Genomic DNA, 12,253 nt, shown 5'->3' with positions numbered 1-12,253 from the left:
CCCTAGACCCCGCTCGTAGCGGGAGCTTAGTGTACCGGACTGCCCTTAACTTATATAAAATGGATTCTATTGATATATCTCTTAACTCTATAAACACATAATATGTCAAGCATAACTCACACATTTTACATGTTGAAATTCCTAAAAGTGATAGAACTATTTCTAGTTTTGCTACTATAACTGTTGTATACTCTGACAGTGTAAACACGCCTCTCCACCCTATCTGTAGAAATAGAGTATCCCATCTATAAAGAATGGTAAAAGGGCTTTTGTGATCATCGACCACGGAAATAGAAATGTAAGTGCTGTTACTTTACCAACTTGAACTTGTTGCTCCTGTAAACAAACACGCATGGATCATTTCACGAAGTATTTGTCCGGATAGTTAGTTACCACTAGGCCTTCCAGTCAAAAAACATCATCGATGAAGGCGTGTAGGTGCACTATTCCGTGGAGGGGATTGTAACTTTCCATAAACTCCCTATTTGTCAGTCAACAACAGAACCTTTCTCATTTCTTTTTCTGAATGATATTCCTGTTCCAATTTTTGCCTCTTTCACCTCCATCTGAATCAAGACTCTTCATTGTTGTAGGTTAGGTAATCGAGACATTTAGTCGCAATTACCTTATACGTAACCTGATTGTGTAAATTTTTTTTTTTTACTCGTCAGTACATAGAACGTAAACTCACACAAAATAACAAATCATTTAGAAGCGATACTGATGAAAAACTTCTTGTACAGGTGAAGAGCATGTGAAGGCTGATGAACCAAAAGCAGTTGAACCAAAATCTGCGGATGCAAAATCTGCTGAGGCAGCAAAATCTGCTGAAGCAGCAAAATCTGCTGAGGCACCAAAATCTCCTGAGTCAGCAAAATCTGCTGAACCTGAAGTGCGTTGCATAACTTGACATACTTCAATTTTTCGACGTATGCATCTTATGATTCTTCTGACATCAAGTTGTTGCTTCTTGAAATCATTACAGGAGGCATCAAAAGCTAAATAATAGTCGATACGCGCTACAAATCACAGCAGATTTTATTTTTTTTTCTCAGCTTTACAAGACACAACTTGCTTGCATTATTTTTTGCAATGGCCTCATCAGAAGATGCAATTTTTTGAATGATCATTTGCTGTTTCTATCTAGTTTAAGACTTATTTATTGATTTTTTTTGTTTTTGATTTACTCATGTTGTTAATTGTGGAAGAGTTATCATCTAAGCAGCAGGCACATTTTGTATTACTTATTTTTTGTTTTTTCTAATGGCTTAGAGTCTTTGTTAGATCAAATATGGCTGAGATTATTCATTCCATGTTTTTGAGGTTTCTATTACATACCCTGAATCTAAGCGGCAATTTGGTGCACTAAAGCTCCCGTTATGCGCAATGTTCAGTGAAGGCCCAAACTATAAGGATTTGTACGTAGTTTTACCTTGCATTTGTTTCAGAGATTGTTTCCACTATCCCCTAGACCTAAGAAAAAGAAAAGTTGGGATTGGATTGATTATAAAATAGAATCCAAGGTCGCGGCTAACAAAGTCTGGATATTTTAAGTACAATTCTTTATAGTAATGTTGAACTCAAAATTATTTTAAAAAAAAAAACATGAGATGGGGGTTTGATAGGGGCGTTATTACTAATTGCTAGGAGTAAGTCACAAAGTTTAAGAATTAAACTATGTAATAATTCATTTTCAATAGCGACGAAATAATCAATTTAGGGTGATGTTGTCTCTTCGAATGAATCAATGCATGTATAAATCATAAGGGGTTGTTTAGTAGAGTGTGTTGACAATATTAATGATTTTGTCTCTTTGAATGGATCAATGCATGTATAAATCATAAGTTGTCGTTTGGCAAAGTGTATTGAGAATAATAATGCATGTATTAATTTTATGTATTATTATATCCGGGGTGGCCAACAGATGCCCATAGTGCTATATCTCTACTTCAAGCGTTCGTTGTTCTTAAGTAGGCATTTGTCCATATATTCCAAGTATTTTTCACCTTTTTGTAATTTACAAAGTTGGAGTTGAAGATGGAATTTTGTTTGGTTGTATTTTTTACAAAGTGATAAAGAAATGGACATTGGGCCTAACTCAACCTCAAAAGTTAGCTCTTGAGGGGAGGATTGCCCAAAACCATATAAGGAGACCAAGGACCATTTAACCCACCGATGTGAGACTCCAACACCCCCCCCCCCCCGCACGCTCAGGGCTGGACATTTGGAGCGTGGACAATATGAGACGGGGGACCAACATCAGAAATGATGAACTGGGTGGGTCTGGCTCTGATACCATGATAAAGAAATGGACCTTGGGCCTAACTCAACCTCAAAGCTAGCTCTTGAGGGGAAGATTGCCCAAGACCATATAAGGAGAGCAAGGATGTTTTAACCCACCGATGTGGGACTCCAACACCCCCCCTCCCGCACGCCCAAGGCTGGACATCTGGAGCGTGGACAATATAAGAAGGGGGGCCCAACATCAGAAACAATGAACTGGGTGGGTCTGGCTTTGATACCATGATAAAGAAATGGATCTTGGGCCTAACTCAACCTCAAAAGCTAGCTCTTGAGGGAGGATTGCTCAAGACCATATAAGGAGACTAAGGACCCTTTAACCCACCGATGTGAAAATTTGAAATAATGTCCATATTTCAAATACGATTTAAAAAATGAAAGAGTTGAGTTAGAAAACATGATACAAGCCGTTTTTTAATTTTGAAACACAACCTCATGGAGGATTTGAAATTCTCATGGTCAAACACTATGTAACGCCCCGAATCTGGTAGCCGAAACGCTACACGGTGCTCATGACCTCGAAGGACCACAAGCTAACCCATGACTGATATCTATACCTGTATACTGCATAAAATACTAAATAATGTGGAAACATGAACGGAAAGGCCTTAAGGTTCACATAACTAAAGAAAAATATAACATCTAAACGGGGTATGAAATGCCCAAACAAAACTAAAAATACTGAAGTCTGAAACATAATTGTCTAGAAAGCCTCTAACTGATTGAACTCTCTGAGTAAGGAGTTGATGGGACATGTCCCTAACTAACTCCAACTAATAAACTAATTAATGAGATAATAGAGAAATAATCATGTCCTCGAATGATGAGGACTCACTTCTAACTCTGACTACTGAAACTGGAATCTACTGTTGATCTAGAGCTCAAGTCTCTAAACCTATGGTATAAGACACCATAGAGCAAATGTGTCAGTACTTTGAATGTACTGGTATACATGTGGAGTACGTTGAATGCATGGGGTTCATATGCATGAACAATACTGGCTAACTGACTAATATGAACGTGAGAATACATGCATGCATACATAGTAACTATATCTGAAATCGTGATAACATAAGTACTGAATCTGAATACTGATAACATGACATACTAATAACTGATATAACTGATAACATGAGTGACTGTATCTGACAGTCCTTAATTTGGTGGAACTATCTGAGTTCCGTTCTGTATTTGAGTTGACTGTATCTAACAGTCCTGGATTCTGAAGAACTATCTAAGTTCTTTGACTGAGACTAATACTGAGATAGTGGGAGGTAGTCATCTAACCAGCATGCCCCAAATAATGCATTATAGCTTGGGGTCCAATTTATGCCCTGATTGGAAAGGTGTCAATACCGCGCCACTGGTAAGGAAAACATGTGAGTGACACTAATATAACAGGTAACTCTAATGAGAACGGTGGGAATTTGACCCTTTTAACCCTGGATGCATCATTTAATTTCATGAAATTTTTCTCGAACTGGGCCCCTGGCGCGATGCGGCGCTGTCGCGCCGTATCACTGGAATTTGACAATTCGAAAACTGAGGGATAGCGCGACGCGGAGCCATCGCGTTGCCCCTTCTTTTGCGACCTGAAACTTTGGTGTGACGCGGAGAAAATCGCGCTAAGACACTAGAAAAGGAAAAATTCTGAATTTGAGCCCTGGCGCGATGTGCCATAATCGTGGACCCATACTGGAATTTGCCAAATGTCATTTTCTTTTGTGGCGCGGGGCGCCACTGACTAATATGGCACTATTTTACGATGGGAACTTATCAGATTTGGGCGAATCTTATATCGATGGAAAGCTTATTGAATTTCCCAAATGACAAAAAGTGAAAATCTTAAAAATTCCTCATGGAATAACCATCATTCAATTTAAAAGCTAATATTAGATATTCTTGAGACGAAATTATCTAGGAAAAAGTACGGGGTGTTACAATATCTCCTCCTTAATAACATTCGTCCTCGAATGAGACTGACTGAGAGGGGAGAAAAGACAACTGACGTACATACTAAACATGAATAACTGGAACATGATCTCATGACTGACATGACTGACAAGATAAACGTATAATACTGAACATGCATATCTGATGCATGTGTAACTAATTCATGAATGCATGACTGAGTGTTTTAAAGAACTAAGTTTCTCACAATGAGAATGCATGTCTGATGCATAATTACATAACTGAACTGATACATGCGTGCATGATTGAGTATGCAATGGTACTTGATACCAAGTTTATAATGGGAACATGAGCATGAAACTGCATATCAAGTTTATGATGAACACTGAACATGAAACTAAGTAAGCTTAAGGAGAACTGTTACCTTGAGCTTGATCTGAGTTGGCGAAGAAGAGATGAGGATACTTGGTACGTATGTCTGCCTCTATTTCCCAAATAGCTCCCTCGACGGACTAATTTCGCCAAAGAACCTTAACTAGAGGGACTTCTTTGTTCCTCAACCTACGAGTTTGATAGTCTAAGATTTCGACTGGAATATCTTCATAAGAGAGAGTGATCTAAATATCAATGCTCTAAATAGGGACTACAACTGATGGGTCACCTATTCATTTCTTGAGCAAAGAGACATGAAAGACCGGATGAACTGCGGCTAGATCTGAAGGCAATTCAAGCTCATAGGCTACCTTGCCAAAGCGACTGTGAATCTTGAAGGGACCGACATATCGAGGACTGAGCTTTCCCTTCTTGCCGATTCTTTTCACTCCCTTCATGGGAGAGATCTTTAGATAGACATAGTCACCACTCTTGAACTTGAGATCTTTTTTACGAACATCTGCATAAGACTTATGTCGGCTCTGAGAAGCCCGGAGTCTTTATGTGATCAACTGGACTTTTTCTAAGGCGTCGAATACTAAGTCAGGCCCTATGACTGAGACCTCACTAACTCCAAACCAACCAATTGGAGATCTACATCTCCTACATAGAGAGCTTCAAATGGAGCCATCCGAATACTGGAATGATAGCTATTGCTGTATGCAAACTTAATCAAAGGTAAGTGGTCATCCCAACTTCCCTTGAAATCGATTGCACACGCCCTTAGCATATCTTCTAAAGTCTGAATGGTCCTTTCTGCTTGACCATCTATCTGAGGATGAAAGGTTGTACTAAGATGAACTTGGGTACCAAGACCCTTTTGGAATGCTTTCCAGGAATGAGAGGTGAACTAGGTACCTCTGTCTGAGATAATGGACAACGAAACACCGTGCAATCTGACCAACTCCTTGATGTAGAGTTTGGCATAATCCTCGACTGAATAAGAGGTATGAATTGGACAAAAATGAGCTTATTTGATCATTCTGTCTACAATGACCCAGACTGAATCATATTGATGATGAGTTCGAGGCAAACCCGTTACGAAGTCCATGCTCACTACTTCCCACTTCCAAGTAGAAATACTGAACTCCTGCATGGACCTACTAGGCTTCTAATGCTCTATCTTAACCTGCTGACATGTAGAGTACATAGACACAAACTCTGCAATATCTCTCTTCATCCTACTCCACCAATAGATCTCCTGCAAGTCGCGGTACATCTTAGTGGCCCCTGTATGAATAGAGTAGCGCGCACCATGCGCTTCTGCAAGAATTCGTTGCCTTAAGTTATCTACACCTGGAACACAGAGACGACCCTAACAACAAAGAACACTATCTCTCCCTTGGGAGAAAACCTCTATTTTCTGATCCTGAACTGACTCTTTCAAGTTGACAAGGCTGGGATTTCTATCTTGCTTTTCTTTCACCCGGAAACTAGAGATGATTCTGAACTACTTTGAACCCATATATCACCCTCATCTGTATCAACTAGGCGAACGCCTAGTTTGGCAAACTGAAGGACTTCCTGAGCTAACTTCTTCTTACTGTCCTCAACATAAGAAACACTACCCATGGATAGTCTACTGAGAGTGTCGGCCACTACGTTTGCCTTACCCGAATGATAGAGGACACTCATGTCGTAATCTTTCAAGAGCTCTAACCACCTTCTCTGACGAAGATTGAGATCTTTCTGAGAAAAGACATACCGAAGACTCTTATGATCTATCAATACATCTACATGAACACCATATAGATAATGCCTTCAAATCTTCAAGGCAAATACTATGGCTGCTAACTCAAGATCATGAGTAGGATAATTCCTCTCATGGGGCTTAAGTTGTTTGCAGGCGTAGGCTATGACCTTACCATACTGCATGAGGACACAACCCAAACCTACTCTAGATGCATCACAATACACTACGAACCCATCTGAACCATCTGGGAGAGCTAATACTGGAGCGGAGGTGAGTTGAGTCTCCAACTCCTAAAAACTCTTCTCGCAAGGACCTGACCACTGAAACTTGACTTTTTTCTAAGTCAATCTAGACATAGGGGATGCAATAGAAGAAAATCCCTCAACAAACCGCTTGTAATAGCCAGCTAAACCCAAGAAACTCCTGATATATGATGGAGAGACAGGTCTGGGCCAGTTTCTTACTGCTTCGGTCTTTTGAGGATCAACTCTAATGCCATCACCAGAAATGATATGACCAAGGAATGCTACTGACCTTAGCCAAAATTCGTACTTACTAAATTTGGTGAATAGCTGATGATCTCTAAGAGTCTGAAGTACTACTCTGAGATGGTCTGCATGATCGCGCTCACTATGAGAATAGACCAGAATATTATCTATGAAGACTATGATAAACATGTCCAAGTACTACTTGAACACACGGTTCATCAAGTCCATGAAAGCGGCTAGGGCGTTGGTAAGACCAAATGACATAATTAAGAATTCAAAATGATCATACCGAGTATGAAAAGCTATTTTCGGAATGTCACATTCTCTAACTCTGAGCTAATGATAGCCGGATCTGAGGTCTATCTTAGAGAAATAACCGGCACCCTGAAGTTGATCAAACAAGTCATCGATTCTGGGATACTTTTTCTTGACCGTGACCTTATTGAGTTTAGTCTACACACATCCTAAGAGAACCGTCTTTCTTGCGCACGAATAATACTGAAGCGCCCCATGGGGAAATGCTGGGCCTGATGAATCCCTATCTAATAGATCCTTCAATTGTTCTTTCAGTTCCCTGAGTTCTGCTGGTGCCATTCTAAATGGCGGAATAGAGATAGGCTGAGTATCCGAAAGAAGATCAATACCGAAATCTATTTCCCTTTCGGGAGGAATTCCTAGAAGATCTTCAGGAAAGATATCTGAATATTTATTCACTACTGGGACTGATTCAAGACTAGGAGTCTCGAAACTAGTGTCCTTGACTCGAACAAGATGATAGACACATTCTTTAGATATTATTTTCCATGCCCGAAAGTAGGAAACAAGCTGACCCCTGAAATCGGATATACTACCCTTCCACTCAAGGACGGGTTCATTAAAAAACTGAAACTGGACTATTCTATTTCTGCAGTCGACTGTGGCATAGCAGGAATAAAGCCAATTCATGCCGAGAATGACATCAAAATCAGTCATCTCTAATTTGACTAAGTCTGCCGAGGTAACTTTCTGAGATATCATAACTGGGCAGTTCCTGTATACCTACCGGGCTATGATGATTTTACCCACTAGGGTAGAGACTGAAAAGGGATCTACTAGAATTTCAGGAATGGCTCCGAAATTGACTGCTATATAAGGAGTGACAAAAGACAAAGAAGCTTATGGATCTAGCAAAGCGTAAACATTCACATAAAATATCTGTAATATACCGGTAACCATATCAGGAGAATTTTCCTGATATTGTCGGGACTGAAGAGCATAGAGACGATTTGGGCGTTACCCACTAGTAGCACTAGAGGTGGCACCCTGCTGATTTGGGCGATCGACTGAGCTGAAGAGCGATTCTGTTGACCCTGAGGACTTGGCTGAGGATAGTCTCTGACTCTGTGGCCTGGCTTGCCACATCCGAAATAAATACCACTACCAGTTCTGTAAATACCCTGATGGTGCTTGCCACAAGTCTGGCAAAGAGGATAGGTGTAGGGCACTGCTAACACTACCCTGGGACTAGGAGTCTGGCGCTCTATCTTAGTTACCCTCTCAGAACTTAGGAACTGAAGCATTGGCTGTAGAAGGAGATGGAACTGATGACTTAGGACGAAACTGAGAATGGTTTCCTCCTTCTGACTTAGGCTGAGCGAAGTTGAAACTACCTGTCTTTGCCCTCTTATTTTGTTTCTCCCTCATCGTAATCTTTTGCTCCTCTATCTGCTGAGCATGAGTCATGAGCCTGGCTAAAGTTATGTCACTATTCAGCATGGCGGATCTACACTCATTAACCACGCTTATCATTCACCCCTGAAACGAACTTACTCATCTTTGCCCTACTATCTGCAACCACATGAGAGGCATATCTGGCTAATTGAGTAAACTTAAAAGAATACTCTTTCGCTGTCATATTTCCCTGAATGAGGTTGATGAATTCTAGCACCTTAGCTTCTCTAAGCTCTAGGGAAAGAATCCATTGAGGAAAGCAGACGCAAACTCCTTCCACTCAACTGGCCCTGCATCATCTGCCCTCTCTGACTTTCACTGCTTGAACCAAGCGTGAGCAATATTCTACAACTGATATGCAGCTCGCTCAGCACTCTCAACAGTAGTCACCCCCATGATGTTTGTCACCTTTTGCACCTGATCTAGGAATTCCTGAGGGTCCTCATCTGTCTTAGACCCGAGAAAGGACAGAGGATTCATTCAGGTAAAGCCCTGAATCCTAGCTGCGGCTGAATTGGCCATTGGATTGGCCGGAACGACAACTGGTCGTTCATTCTGAGCAACAACTGAGTTAGCAAGAGTAGTAAATGCGGCCCTGAACTCCGCATGAGAAACATGATCGCCCAAAGGATCTTCGGGCTGGGGGGCTGACTGATTTCCATTTCTTCTTTTAGGAGGCATGTTCTGTAGAAGAAAGGGGGAAACGAATTAGACTGAGAGATTGACTTGAGATTATGCTCACTGGCACGACATAAATACTGAAATTGGGGAAACTATTCCTAAAACATCTTATAGGCTCCTGTATATAAATGTGGTGCGCAACACACCTATGTACAAGACTCTACTAGATGCGGCTTTCAGAATTTCTAAGACTATTGACCTTAGGCTCTGATACCAAGTTTGTAACGCCCCGAATCTAGAACCCGGAATGCTACACGGTGCTCATGACCCCGAAGGACAACAAGCTAACCCATGACTGATATTTGTACCTGTATATTGCATAAAATACTGAATAATGTGGAAACAAGAACTGAAAGGCCATAAGGTTCACATAACTGAAGAAAAATATAACATCTAAACGGGGTATGAAATACCCAAATCAAAACTAAAAATACTGAAGTCTGAAACATGACTGTCTAGAAAGCCTCTAACTGACTGAACTGTCTGAGTAAGGAGTTGATGGCACATGTCCCCAACTAACTCCAACTAATAAACTAATTAATGAGATAATAGAGAAATAATCATGTCCTCAAATGATGAGGACTCACTTCTAACTCTGACTGCTGAAACTAGAATCTACTGTTGATTTGGAGCTCATGTCTCTAAACCTATGGTATAAGACACCATAGCACAAATGCGCTAGTACTTTGAATATACTGGTATGCATGTGGGGTAGGCTGAATGCATAGGGTTCATATGCATGAACAATACTGGCTAACTGACTAATATGAACGTGAGAATACATGCATGCATGTATAGTAACTATATCTGAAATCGAGATAACATGAGTACTGAATCTGAATATTGATAACATGACATACTGATAACTGATATAATTGATAACATGAGTGACTGTATCTGGCAGTCCTGAATCTGGTGGAACTAGCTGAGTTCCGTTCTATATCTGAGTTGACTGTATCTGACAATCATGAATTCTAAAGAACTATCTGATTTCTTTTTCACTGAGACTGTGGGAGGTAGTCATCTAACCGACATGCCCCAAATAATGCATTATAGCTGAATTGGGGTCCAATTTATGCCCTGATTGGAAGGGTGTCAATACCGCGTCACTAGTAAGGACAACATGTGAGTGACCCTAATATAACAGGTAACTCTAATGAGAACGGTGGGAAGTTGACCCTTTTAACCCTGGACGCGTCATTTAATTTTAAAAAAAAATTCTCAAACTGGGCCCTTGGCGCGACGCGCGCTATCGCGCCGTGTCACTCGAATTTGACAATTGGGAAACTGAGGGATGGCGCGACGCGAAGCCCTCGCGTTGCCCCTTCTTTTGAGACCTGAAACTTTGGCGCGACGCGGAGGAAATCACGCTAAGACACTAGAAAAGGACAAATTCTAAAATTGGGCCCTAGAGCGACGAGCCATAATCGCGGACCCATACTGGAATTTTTCAAATGTCATTTCTTCTTGTGGCGCGACGCGCCACTGACTAATATGGCAATGTTTTACGACGGGAATTTAAAATAGTTGTAACTTCTAACTCGATTATCGGATTTGGGCGAATCTTATATCGATGGAAAGCTTATTAAATTTTTCACATGACAAAAAGTGAAAATCTTGAAAATTCCTCATGGAATAACCATCATTCAATATAGAAGCTAATACTAGACATTCTTGAGACGAAATTATCTAGGAAAAAGTACGGGGTATTACACACTAATTTTCAAATAAAGCAAAAAATTATTATGAAAAAAGAAATGAATAAATTTTTATTGATTTCCCAACCGGTTTATGCTACCCATATTGTAGTTCGACTAAATTCAAATTCATGTCGGAAAGTACCACATTAGGGGGTAAAGCACTCCCTAACAAAGGCGACTCTGCACCCAGTGAGACTCGAACTCGAGACCTCTGGTCAAGAATGAAGAAGTACTTACCACTCCACCACAACCCTTATGGTTAAAAATGAATAATTTTTGTGACGAGTCCTTATACTTGAGATCAACCGTTTGTAGATCTTTATCAAGCCTTATTACTTGAATTTCATTAGTTTTTCCTCTCTTGTTTTGAAGAATAATTATTAAAACCAATTTTAGTATTTGGATTACTGTTTGTACTTTGTACACTTCCGCCAGCTTTTTGGTGTAGATAGGATTTTGTAAATGTAAACCTTGTGGCTAGCTTTTTGGTGTAGATAGGATTTTGTAAATGTAAACCTTGTGGCTGTGGTATTATCTTGTGGCTAGCGGTGTTAGTTTATTTTGCTTATTGTGCTAGTTTATATGCATTTAAGTTTTGTGTTTGTTATACTGTTATCGGTCCTAAACCGGGGGTCTATCGAAAACAATCTCTCTACTTCACCTGAGGTAGTGGTATGGTCTGCGTACACTCTCCCCTCCCCAGACCCCACTGTGTGGGAATACACTGGGTTTGTTGTTGTTGTTGTTGAATGGTGGTATACGAGTAACTTGTGCATAACTCAACTGATTTACCATATAGTTACAACCTCCACTAGCACCAGTACTGAATAACTCTAACAACTAAAGCTTGGACAAACGGAAAAAAATGTGTTATATAACTCCGTCAACTAGAACTTAGATAAAAGAGGAAAATGTGCCTAGTCGTCATCTTTGTTGGGATTTAAACCCTGGTTCCCTTGTAACTCCATGTATGCGGTGGATAGATCGCAAAGCATCATTGACCCCTAAGTCATCCTTTGTAGGCTGTAGCACTTAAAAATTTGTGTCACGTGCAAGAAATTTACCATGGAGTTATTTAACGATGTTAGGAAAAGGATAATGCCTGCATTCACGCGAAGCTAGGAAAGGACCACACCCCAAAACGTAGACGGCCTACCTAATGCAAGCATAAGGGTAGTGACTAGATTAAAAGAGCAGCCGGTGCACTTAAAGCTCTATGCATGGGCACCGGAAAAGGCCGGATCACAAGGATCCATTGTACACACGTTACCCTGCATTTCTGCAAGAGGTTGTTTCCCATGACTTGAACTCGTGGCCTCCTGATCACATGGCAACAA

General features: G+C 40.6%; 1 long non-coding RNA gene across 1 annotated transcript; it reads left to right on the top strand.

Moving 5' to 3' along the window:
• Window positions 1-34: 34 nt before the first annotated feature.
• Window positions 35-1,365, top strand: LOC124888644. The gene is made up of 2 exons (XR_007047192.1): window positions 35-892; window positions 986-1,365. It is a non-coding gene; the product is annotated as an uncharacterized LOC124888644 (long non-coding RNA).
• Window positions 1,366-12,253: the final 10,888 nt, after the last annotated feature.

The sequence above is a fragment of the Capsicum annuum genome, chromosome 11, assembly GCF_002878395.1.
Source record: "Capsicum annuum cultivar UCD-10X-F1 chromosome 11, UCD10Xv1.1, whole genome shotgun sequence".
In the NCBI taxonomy this organism is placed as follows: domain Eukaryota; kingdom Viridiplantae; phylum Streptophyta; class Magnoliopsida; order Solanales; family Solanaceae; genus Capsicum; species Capsicum annuum.
The sequence above is the reverse complement of the archived record's forward strand: the minus strand, read 5'-3'. Positions and strand labels throughout refer to the sequence as shown.